General features: G+C 34.4%; 1 long non-coding RNA gene across 1 annotated transcript; it reads left to right on the top strand.

Annotated features, from left to right (window-relative positions):
- Positions 1-2,801: 2,801 nt before the first annotated feature.
- LOC130245393 (uncharacterized) lies at positions 2,802-3,714 on the top strand. Its single transcript, XR_008839325.1, has 4 exons — positions 2,802-2,947; positions 3,092-3,180; positions 3,271-3,336; positions 3,654-3,714. It is a non-coding gene; the product is annotated as an uncharacterized LOC130245393 (long non-coding RNA).
- Positions 3,715-7,561: the final 3,847 nt, after the last annotated feature.

Here is a 7,561-nt window from a genome sequence, read left to right as displayed (position 1 = left end):
TCCTTCCTTTAACAAACTAAAGAAGTCTTCTTTGAAAGCATATAGTTTTCAGAAGCACTCAGAACTACTCAAGGCTGGGCTATAATGCTGAGGTTTCCTCTTTAATTAGACTCAATAATATCCATCTGCACAGCGTGACTTCATTCGACCGGTGTCTGTCTGTGTGTGTGTGTGTGTGTGAGACTTTTTTTTTCTGTTAGTGGGCGGGGCCGCAGGTTTCAAATCTCCCAGGTTTGCGCGCCCAACTACTTGTGTTTCGTAGCTGCGTCATCACGAAACACCTAATGACTCGTTATCAAGACGACTCGTTTGAAGCACTATGAGTCGACTCTTTTATAGATGAATCAATAGTTTTAAACACTGTACACTTACAGATTTAAGCCTTAGCTGGATATTTCACTGCACTTAGAGCTGTGTTACACACTACATGGAAGGGCATTTTCAAAAACCCATAATATGGGCTCTTTAATGTCTGTCTACCTGGCCAATATGAAGTGATGGCCAATACAATTGAAAATAAACTATAGGAATATTTTCATTGAGGTTATCTCAAACTGTTGGGTAACACTTTATAAAAATTGCATACTATAAATTATTAAGCATTAACAAATGGTTAACTTATAGCTTTATTATTTGTTTAGCATTAAATCTACATTAATAGACATAGTTAAGCAGTTTATAAATACAGTTACAAATGCTAGCTGTATTCTTGAATTAATAGCACCTCTATGATGTGCTTGCTTGTTTTTTTTGTATTTGTTAATTATTTGTTTCATTTCATTATTTTTGTTTCATTACAAAATTAAGTATTACTTAAGCAAATGAATGACAGTGATTAAAACAAAACAATAAAAAATAAAACTTTACAAAATCAAATAAAAAACAAATCTTTGCAATCAAAAGATAAAATTACTGTACAGTTTAAACCACAGCATAACATTAAAAATGTTTTATCATATTGCGAAATAGTGATATTTTGATGTTTAATCAAATTTAATTTTTAAAATGTAGAGTAATTTTATTCTTACTTAAAAATAGCAAAGATTTATTTTTCATTTGATACTGAGCCTTGTCATTTATAAGAAATCTACAAATCATAAATATTCCACACTTTAGATTAGGTCACAACTAGGAAGTTGAGCTAATACCAGATTTATTAATTTACAGAGTAACTATTACTCTATGCCTGAAAAATAAGATGTATACATGTTCATTAATCACTTAAGCACCAATTACTCTTAAATAACTGGTATGTAAATAATGCAATACTTCATTATTGAAAAAAGAATCGCATCATAAATAAAGAATACAGCATATGTAGCTGTATTTAAACTACTTACTAATGTCTGTTAATGTAGATTTAATGCTTAGCAAGTGATGAACTATTTGTTTTTTCTTAAGAAATTATTCATAGTATGCAGCTATTTAATTACCAAATACACTAACTATTAGGCTCTCTCTTTTTCAAGATGCATATAACGATCCAACAAGGGAGATCCCTGCCTGAATTGAAGAGATGCTGTATGATACAGTACACATGCTGTATGATACAGTACACAGGCTGTACTGATATATTTTAACTGCATTCCTATAGGTTGTACTGATATATTTTGACTGCATTCCTATAGGCTGTACTGGTATATTTTGCCTACGTTCCTATAGGCTGTACTTCTATATTTTGCCTACGTTCCTATAGGCTGTACTGATATTCTCAGCCTGCGCTCTTATCTTTTTCTTTCTTTTTTTTATAGAAATCTTGCACACAAATTGATCCTGGAAACTGGACTGAGAGGACTGGGCATGATGTTGCTGTGACTAAACAAATGGCTATTCAAACAAATATTACTACAAGAGATAAACAGTGGCTTTCATCTGTATCTTTTTTTGTTACTTTTAAGGCTTGCCACGCCAGAGCTGTGGTAATGAATGTGGGGTTTTTATGCTTATGGTGAGGTCTAAGGTTTTTAACTAAGTATAAACAAGCCTTTGTCAACACTATGAATAAAAGCTTTTCCACCTTTTCTATTGCAATATACCCTTTGCTCTGTGACCGGTGTGGCAATTGAATTCCAGGAGGTAAGTTTGTTTAAAGCAGCGGTGTCCAAACGGTCCTGGAGGTCCGGTGTCCTGCAGATTTTAGCTCCAACTTGCCTCAACACACCTGTAAAGATGTTTCTAGAAAGCCTAGCAAGAGCTTGATTAGCTAGCCCAGACGTGTTTGATTGTGGTTGGAACTAAAATTTGCATGACACTGACCCTCCAGAACTAAGTTTGGACACCCCTGAATTAGAGAAAATGTTAGAAAAAAATTCTCACTTAAATGTTTGTTTACATACTCTTCATCTTGAAGAAAATGGACACATCATGAATTAAAGATTTTCCCCATCACTTTGACGCATCTTTCAGACATGCCTTTAATTCGAAAGTGGTGGTGTCTTCTTCTGATGGAATGCTTCAAAATAGAAGGGTATGGCACCTCTGTAACAGTTTTGAAAAATTTCATGTGCTGTTTTCCATTTTATTTATATATATATTGGATGTTATCATATGTGTTTGCTGGATAATGTATAATAAAGTATAATGACATCGTCATCGTCATCTTAAGATAAATAGGAAATATTTGCAATAGTTGTTTCATGGTATATGCAGCTGTAAGGTAATGTAGTGTAGGGAAAAGCTATGCAGTATTTTAGATTAATCTTGTTATTTTTAATCAGCGGTTTGCCTTCTGGACCGATGAGGCCAGAAACTTGCTCCAAGGAAAACTCAACGGGTAGCCCTCTAAGTGGTTGCATAAGCAAGCATCTTTCCAGGTGCCTGTCTACATAGACAGTGAGGAAGAGCAAGATATCCCTTTGCTTATCTTAAAGACGTACTGCACAGGACACCAACAATACTGAGGTTTACAGATGAAGTGCAGCTTATCTGTGATGTTCTTTTTCCAGAGGTATGCCAGACCAAATAATGCACTTACAAAATCTACTGTATATAATTGCATGCTGGGTGTTACTCATTTATCGACCCATGTATAATGATATTTGCTGTTCAGTGGTGGTATATTAGTTCATTTAAATGAATAATTTTTTCATAGGCCATCATACATGCTCTGGGGGTCTTGAGGGGTTTGTCTTCAGATGATGCTGAGCAGGTCTACCTTTCTGGCACAAAATATAATTACAGGTCAGAATATGATTTATTTTGACACAATGCTCAGAGAAACTTTTTGTTACTGATATTTACGTTTACCCATCAGTGCTTGGTCTATTTCAGTGAAGTAGAATAATTTAATCGAAAAATTGACAAACAATCGAGGAAAGAAGGGAGACCATTCAATAGGTGGCTATTGCTCTTATATGCCTAAAAATTTGCAGTTGGCAGTTGGGTGTCCTTTTTGGTTCTCCTAACAGTGCATAAGTTTAAACCAGAAATATATATTACAGTTAAACATGGTAAAATATATATTTTATTACTTATAATAAATATTAATTTAAATTTAATTGCATAACAAATGGTTAAACTTTTAAAATTCATATACATGATTTTACATATTCTATTTTATATATATATATATATATATATATATATATATATATATATATATATATATATATATATATATATATATATATATATATATATATATAGATAGATAGATTCTCTCTCCCTCTCTCATTCACAGGAGCTAAAGGAATGCTGCTTTTTGTGCTGTTGTGGCTGTTGTTTGTGGATGTCTAAATAAATGTACATTCTTGAATAAATCATAAGTCATGTCTCTCTACATCCTTTACAACCTGGTTTTAAATTAGTAACTGCATACGCTGATTACATTTAATTTCAATGTATTTGTCCTGATACAGAGCTAATTAGTTTAATCCAAAGGGATTCATCAATATACAGTATTTTTCAAGAAATGTAAGTCTTTTAAGGCACTCAACTTTTTCATTTGTGTAAAGTTAAGAAATATTTTTAATTTCTATTTTATCTGTAAATTCATTTGTTTCAATTTAAAATAGTTACTCACAGCAGGTGTTTTACACTTTAACTTTTTGTACGTTTTACATCAAAAAGTTCCTGAAAGTCTTCGCTATATCATCCAATCAGGTAGGTGGCGCTGGGAATCCAGTCCTGAAAGTGAAGTTTTCGCTATATAAACAAATTCGGTAGGTGGCGTTGTTACAAAAATATGGTCCTAGAAATGCAGTTCACCGTGTCATCCAATCCAGTAGGTGGCGCTGCCGAAAAAATGCGGTCCTAGAAATGCAGTTTTACAATGTCATCCAATCCAGTAGGTGGCGATGTCACAAAAAAACTAGGGTCCCAAAGATGCGGTCCTAAAAATACGGTCCTGAAAGTGCAGCCACTCCAGTTGTGCAGGATCATACTATTGGTAATTTTTTGTAAAATCAAGAAAAACAACAGCAAAATACTGTAAAACATTTTTGTGTCACCATTGTGTAGGATAGTAGCATCTGTGTGCAAGCCCAAGATGAACTAAGAGAATCTGATGTTATGCTGAATCGTCTTTTGTTTAAAAGTAACTGTGTAGTTACTAATGCAGTGAAAGTCTGTTAATTACAGTCACAGATCAACACAATAATGCATTTAATGACTTTACATTATTTAAAAGGTTTTTGTAGTGAACTGATATGCAATGGTTCTTAATATCAATATGCTCAGATATATTAATTAGTAAATTGCAAGTAAATGCCAATTAAAATGTAGTTGTTTCTGCAAATATAAATAATTAATTCAAAGGTTTGTACATTATCATTGCATCAGTTAATGAATAATTTTTTTCTTATTAAAAATACAACATTTTATTATAAAAACAATTTTACAGTAAAATTTTTTATTTTTTACAAAAAAGTTCTGACAACCATAGCTGCCAGTATTTTTCCGTAAATTTTACAGAATTTTTTTTTACAGTGCGGGGACCCACACTCCTGTAAAGTTTATTTCCAACCGGCTTTAGTGCACCTGCCTACAATTTTCAAGCAGTCTTGGGGAGCTTAATTGGCCACTTCAGGTGTGTTTGATTAGGGTTGCAGATAAACTCTTCGGGATAGTGAGTCCCCAGGAACAAGGTTGAGGACCACTGGGTTATATTATACGTTTATACAGTCGGTAACATTATGTGACAATTGTTATGTGCCTTCTTTCCTCTCCAATGTTTTTTGAAAGGTTGCCAGCCACCACCAGTGTTTTTAATGATTTTTATCAAATTTTCATGACCCCCATATTTTGGTGCATGAATATCTGCACAAGAAATATTTAAAAAATAAACATCATGTATCAACGCTGCATTCGCACAAAAACTTTGCGTACGCCAGGTTTCGCGCTCACGTTTGGATTTAATAACTATGAAATTAACGTGAGAATGTACATTGGTCCACGCCAACTTCTTGTCTGGCGTACGTGTATTTCTTGTGTGTGCTTAGTTTATTTCCATCAGCAACTCCTAGAGGCAATTATGTTAAATTGCACACTACAAAGTATCGCACCAACACATGTGAAAAACATTGCTATTATTTAAAATTGATAAAATGGGTTAATTGACACAATATATATATATTACCAGTTATGTGATTTAAAACATATAAAAGCATTTGCAAATGTATACAACCCTTAGTCTATGGCAATGGCAGTGTTGGCCTTATTAGAGGACAATCCGAAGACTCCAAGGTGACAAGGTGTGCGATGGGTGGCGTCTTGGTGAGTGATGTATTTAAAGATATTATTCCAGCTAAGTTTTTTTTATTTTTTTTATTGAGCGTAATTATTTAACTGCATATCAGGAGACCGCAGTTATCCAATAAAGACGTGACTGTTAACAACCCACAAACTGACCAAGACTGCAAATACAATGATGCTCACTCTCGCACTCGTCGGAGTGGGCGATTGGGCAGCTGAAATGCCGGTGGCACTGCCTTGATAGAGCGGAGGGGTGCTGCTATACCGCCCTAAGTTTTCCTATAATACATCTGTGTCTCCCACAAACACGGATACTACTCCGGACAGTAAAGTGTTGCCCACAATTGAGGCAACTCTCTCCTCAAAAGGTGTTAGTTCAGCATCCCCTGTTCCCCAGCCCCGCCTGTTCGGTCCAAACTTTCCAGTTCACAATCTGTGAAGTTTCTCCTCTTGCTTGCTTTTGCCATTGCTTTTTCACTTGATTTTGCCAAAGTGGAGTCAATACCATATTTATTAGGGGGAGGAGGCAGGGAGGGGTTTTGCGCTCCAGCACGTGCTCTCAGTTTCACGTCAATTCAGATGTACAAAGAGAATATGCGTGGGATTCTGCGTACGCAGTGTTTCATACATTGGAATTTTTTACTGCGTACGCACATTTACAGCTTTGTCTGTACGCAATGTTTAAGTATGAATTCAATGCAAGTCTTTGTGCATGAGGCCCCAGATGTTCTGCTTTTACACACACACAAAAAAAATGTACTCTAACTTAATGCATTCCATGGTTATAGGTGTGGTTATGATCACACATCAAAAAGAAAAATGTATTCTGTCTTTTTTTCTTTTACTGTGATTATACATTATTAGTTCATGATATTATAAATCTATAGATTGCTATAGAAACAGTGTTCTATGAGCATTAACTGTTCCAACCTAAAAAAATGAAATGTTTTATTCATGATCAGAGTAATTATAAACTAAATTGGTTACAGTAATAAATGTCTACTGAAGTGGTTATGGGTTTTTGTTAGAAGAAAATCCATTTTTAAAATTACATGAAAACCTGACAAATATTTTTATTTGTTATCTTTTTTGTCAGAAGGAGCATCGTCACCTCTTACTTTAAGCCAGGTTTTGGCTTTTGCATCCCTAGGCTGGGTTTCCCTGTTGAACCAACACTCAAGTTCCTGCATCAACATAATAATGAGCCAGCCAAATATTGCCAGCAAATACATGTACAATTGTTTTGCGGCTGCCCATGCATCATGTATTTCATGACTTTGAGGATTACATGTAGAAGGGTATTTTACAGGCCCCCACTTTTGGGGTAATGTAGTATATTGCCTCACCAAATAACCATACTCTTTGAGCAACATGACACAAGCAATTGTTAATGTAGGAAAAAAGCAGACAACTACATAATTGTATGAATTTGTTAAAGCATTTGCTATTTAAAAAATAAATAAATAAATAAATGTGAAGGTTGAAGATACAGTTTTGAGAATATCGGCCTGAGAAATATACCTGAGAAAGTCCCAAAGCGAATGAGAAAAAAGTAAAAGGTAAGTAAAATGTAGCCTCCAATCAATTATTTAACATCTGTTGACAAAAAAAACAGCTACTTCCAGCTTAAACCATCTAAGACCAGCCAACCAGCCTAGGAAGGTATTAGCTGTTTTTTTTTTTTTTTTCAGCAGGGTTAGTATTAAAAAAAGGCACAGTTCAAGTAGCACTAAAAGGGATTCATCATCTCTTTTAGTTACATCACATGAATAAATAGTAAAGGTTATGTTGTTTATGTGTGATGTTAAAAAACCATAGGAGAAAGAAAAGAGAAACCTTGACTCTAAAATGTTGATTTCCTTCTACGTTT

Source organism: Danio aesculapii, chromosome 18 (genome assembly GCF_903798145.1).
Source record: "Danio aesculapii chromosome 18, fDanAes4.1, whole genome shotgun sequence".
Classification (NCBI taxonomy): domain Eukaryota; kingdom Metazoa; phylum Chordata; class Actinopteri; order Cypriniformes; family Danionidae; genus Danio; species Danio aesculapii.
The sequence above is the reverse complement of the archived record's forward strand: the minus strand, read 5'-3'. Positions and strand labels throughout refer to the sequence as shown.